The sequence below is a fragment of the Nematolebias whitei genome, chromosome 17 (assembly GCF_014905685.2).
Source record: "Nematolebias whitei isolate Nwh7 chromosome 17, NemWhi1, whole genome shotgun sequence".
In the NCBI taxonomy this organism is placed as follows: Eukaryota; Metazoa; Chordata; class Actinopteri; order Cyprinodontiformes; family Rivulidae; genus Nematolebias; species Nematolebias whitei.
Window position 1 is genome coordinate 26,522,396 of NC_056514.1, and position 5,065 is coordinate 26,527,460.

Genomic DNA, 5,065 nt, shown 5'->3' on the forward strand with positions numbered 1-5,065 from the left:
ATATATATATATATATATATATATATATATATAAACACTTGATTCAATAACTATTTTAGAGAGCTCAGCATAAAAAGAAGTAGCGCTAAGCTAGCACCGTGAGATACAGACGCGCAAGCTAAGATGCTACAGACATAGCGCTCTGCTTTACATTACACAACCTAATAAACACTTTGTATAAAATCAGTTTAGTGTTCACTGATCATAACAAAGACTAAACATATGCGACCAGAAGTTACATCATAGCTATATATATATACATTTAAAACGCACAAAACAAAGTACAGCTAGCTTGAAGCATTAATCTTTAATTTAACCATTAAGCATACCTGCAGTTACCTTCGTACAGATGAACATGTGGTACTTCCTGTTTATCACTGTTGTAATCAGCTGCTCATGAGATCGGCCGCAGGACTTTATCATCTTTTACATTTTCCAGACTCAGTTTAGGTTTTGGAAATGGAACAAACTTTATTCTACTCTCAGGGTAACATTGTCTGAATTACATGTTCTCCACTGACAATGTTTAACCATTTCTTTCTGATGGTTTTTTCACGAAATCCCTCTGACCGCGAAGTGTTCTCATGCTAAACCTCGACAATGTTGTCGGAGAAAAAGGGGGTGGAGCTCCTGCAGGTAAGGGGCGTTTCACTTCGGGACAAATTGAGATTGCCGATTGGTCACTTGCTGACAAGCCTGCTGGATTGATTGACAGGTGGCGTTGAGGATCCAACTCGTGCAACAACCATCAGATTTTACTGGCATGTTCAAGAGTGTCATCATTTATTCCATATTTATTCCAAATATATTCAATGTTTTAGTGAATCTAAGGTTTAATTGAGAACTGAGTTTCCTTACAAAATCCTAATGATGATTTCTTTATTTTTCAGGGGTGCTGAGTTAAAATTTAGGGGTGCTTGAGCACCCACAAAAAGAGGCTAAAATCGCCACTGTCTCTCCGTGAGACAAACAATGACCCCGACGACCCTCCATGAGGGGAGTTCAGTTTTAATCTGCAGGTGAATCTAGAGCTGCTGCTACAGTTTTAAGCTTGGATCTCCACACTGCCCATTTTAAACAGAAAAAGCCTCCTGGAAGGGAAGCAAAATATCTGTTGGTAATTTGTGTGACAACCTGAAGTCATGTGTGGCTACTGCATGGTGCTGGCATGTCGTCATCACCACTATAAAGCTACAGGCAGAGAGAAATAAAATACTAGTCTGTGTGATGAAACAAACAGGCTGCAGCATGTGAAGCTTGCAAATGTACTTTTAGTTCAAAAGAAGTTAAAAAAAAAACTGACACTTTAAATATAAAGGTAATCCTTATGGAAACATAAATAATAAGCTGGCTCAGTGGTTGTCTGCACAGTCAGGCAGTTTCAGCAGTTTTCTGCAGCAAAGGGAGATATTGGCATGATCAATGGATTTATTGGTTTTGCAGCTGTGGAATAAATGGCTGAAGTACTTCTGTAGAGCAGTTAGTTATGAATTTACATCTCTGTATTATCAGTGCTGGCAGAGCTGAGGTCATGACCTGATGACGTGCTTTTAATGGATTCTATCAGAAGTTAGAACGAGAACAGCGAAACAGAGCCTACAATAAGGTGAAACATACTGCAGAGGCTGAACGTTGTCTCTGCTTTAGGGGGAAATGGTGCTTATTAAGGAACTGATTTCATCCTTCTGCTTTTAGGAATCTTTCACTGAAAGATACGAATCGGAAAAAATCCAGAGTTTTGTCTCCGAGCTTGAATTTTGCAAACACAAACTACTGGAAACATGCTCAAAGTAAGGGACCAGGCATTTCAAACTGAATGCATATTTTAGAAGACAAGAATGTTTGTGACACATGCAAGGTGATGAGAAAATCCAGGCTTTAGGTTGTGCGCCACAGACGGAAACAAAAAACAGCATTCAGTCCAAAGAGGTGCATGCTGAAATCGTAAAGACGACACTTTTCGATTTTTTTGGGCTGAGTTTGGTCTGATGGCTTCATAATGTTGCTCATTCTGAACGTTGCCACCGAGCTGGAGATCATTCTCCGCAGGTCAGCGGAAGCCATTATTGTAATGTTTGTTTACTCGCTGAGGTCTTATTCCAAGTGCTCACCCTCCGTGTGCCGTTAAACAAACCAGATGAGAAAAGACCAAAAGTCCGTGAAGCTGTGGAAATCGCTGAGTGGGTATTTTCCCCTTGAACAGCAGAGCTTTAAAGCTTTATACTGGCTGCACTGGGGTTAATTTTCTTTTGTTTAGGACTACGAGGAATGCAAAAACACGTTCATGCTGTTCGTGCACAAACTTGCCTGTCCGTCGGAGCTCCTCCATGACTGATTGATTGAAAGCTGCTCCTCCTGCTCTTATCCGTCACGTCAGGCTGTTTATCACCTCCTCGCTGCTCATTCCGTTTGCCGTAAGGAGACGGAGAAAACCATTTATGCCAGCCACGACCATCCAGTCACCCAGAGAGGCTTAGGACAGCACACAGCTGGGGCCCTGAACGCAGCACACAGATGGGCCCCTGAACGCAGCTCCCCCCATAAATATCAAGACGGTGATTTGTTCTGTTTGCATCTTTCTGAACAGAAAGGTGTCAGGCCTGCCCCCCCATAATGAAGATGACTGAGCCTTATAGAAGTGCTGCTGTGGTTGAGCTGCTCGATAATCTAATGGCAAAAGTCTTGTGAAGGATTTTTCAGCCTCTTAGGGGGGCTGGTAGCCAGAAGTCATGAGACATGACAGGATTTCTCTAAGCTCCTCTAAAGATATATCTGAGCTGCCCCGGCAGGAAATGTGATTTATTCTATTTTATTTGTGATCACAAGCATTGGCTAAATGGAGAAACCTTGACTCAGATGGTTGTAAGAAAACTGCACACATTGATGAAAAAGTATGACAGAGATGAAGAACAGACAAATTATTTGCAGCAAACACAAAGTATTTGAATTTTGAACATTTTAATTGTCTTGATTGTGCATTTTTAGTATTTTGAGCATGATTTATAGATACAGTTTGGGGGCTGTGCTGACATCTAGTGGTAAATTTAGAGATTGCAACCAAATGAACATTGCCTCTGTTTCTTTTAGGCAAATCTGAAAAACTAGTATTGTGGCAAAACAATTTAAAAAGCTTTAGCTAAAGTTACTGTTAGTTATTGTAAAAAATGTCTGTTCAATGAGCAAAGTGGGAGGATTTAAATTATTTTACATACGCTAAATTTAAATCGTGAGTTTCTGCTTCTCCCAAGTAGTTTTTCCTAAATGTTACACTTTAAATTATTATTATTATTATTATTTTTTATCCTTACAGCTGCTGTAATATAAACTTGTAAACCAATTGAAACACAATGAAACCCAAAGAAGAAGTAGTCAAAACGTCAGCTTGGTAAGAATCACTGCAGAACAATGAGTGAAAGTTACACTTGAAGATGGCGGGAAAGGTGCACTATCAAAAGTCCCAAAATATCAGCCGAGTTATTAAGAGTTTTCAAATTTTAAGCTAAATTAAATTGACATTTGGCAACAATAAAAAAAAAGTATTTTTGCTTTAAACAAATCAAAGTTTGTGTAAATATGTTCCAGTCCGGGGTGCTGTGTGCGTGTTTGAACTTGTATGACCTTAAACACCAAAATAAAGATCTGATGATGACAAAACTATGCAGCGAAATGCAAACAGGCTGTGCATGTTGTTATCAAATCTGCAGGATATTTTGCACAGGAATATTTCTTTAAAAGAGTGCAGTCAACGCCAAGTGCTAATTACCCCACTGCTTTGTGGTTTTTAAAATAGTTATAAACGTTTTCCACACAGATTTAAAATAGCAGTGCTGGTTTATATACCAGATGTGCAAAACTCAATAATATCAAACTATTATTGGAATTTAAGCGTGTGCAGCACAGATAAAATGTGCTTGCATTTCATTTTTATTGAATTCTTTGGCAAAGTTTTTTGCATGCTCTTCGACATTTATCAGCACCCTAAGCACCCCTACTTCCCAAAGCCTTGTAAAAAGATAAACTTATAGCCTCGTTGAGCTAGTATAACTAGTAAATCAATCAACCTTTATTTATACAGGTAAATCCCATTGAGCCTCGAGGACTCATTTACAAGAGAGACCTGATTTCAACAAAGAAAGATGACAACAATGGACAACAGCAACAACAATAAGCAGTTATAAAAACTCATACTACAGTTTTTTTTTTTTTTTTTTTTTTATTTTTTTTTATTTTAACAAATAGGATGGCTAAAAGGAAAAAGGTAACAAAACCAAAAAAAAAAACAGCTAGATTCCGAGACAAATGTATAAAACTAAAAACAGGAACATGTCTGCATTGGTCCCTGCCAGGAGTCCAACAGATTCTTAAAGCCACTTAGAGAGGTCAAGGTCGAGAGCTTCAAATCTTTTTGTAAGATATTCCAGGAAACAGGAGCGGAGTAGGAGAAGGCCCTTTTGCCTAGTTCAGTCCTCACTGAGGGAACACTGCAGGTAATAATGTCCTTGTAGCGCACTCCGTAGCTGCACTCACGCAGAGACATGTAGGAGGAGATGTATGAAGGCAACAGACCAAGAAGTGATTTAAAGATGAAAATGTACCAGTGAGAGAGTCTGCGTGAAGTTAATGATGTCCAGTTAACCAGTGAATACAGGGTGCAGTGGTGGGTACGATAATCACAGCCAGTTATGAATCTTAGTGCACCATGATAGACAGCATCCAACATCTGCAGGGTTCTTGTAGGAGCGTTCATGTAAATAATATCACCAAAATCAATTGAGGGAAGGAAAGTCACAGATACAAGGCGTTTTCTAGCATTCAGGGTTAGACAGGATCTGTTTCTGAAAAAGAAACCCAGTTTAACTTTCAGTTTCTTTACCAAGTTTTCCACATGGAGCTTAAAAGAAAGATGTGAGTCGACCAAGATACCCAAATATTTATAGGAATCAACAAACTCAATGGGGACACCATTTGAGGATAAAATCGGAGGAAGAACTGCTGGGACCAACTTCCTATTTGAAAAAAGCATCCCTTTGGTTTTTTCGGCATTTAGGACAAGTTTGAGGTGAAA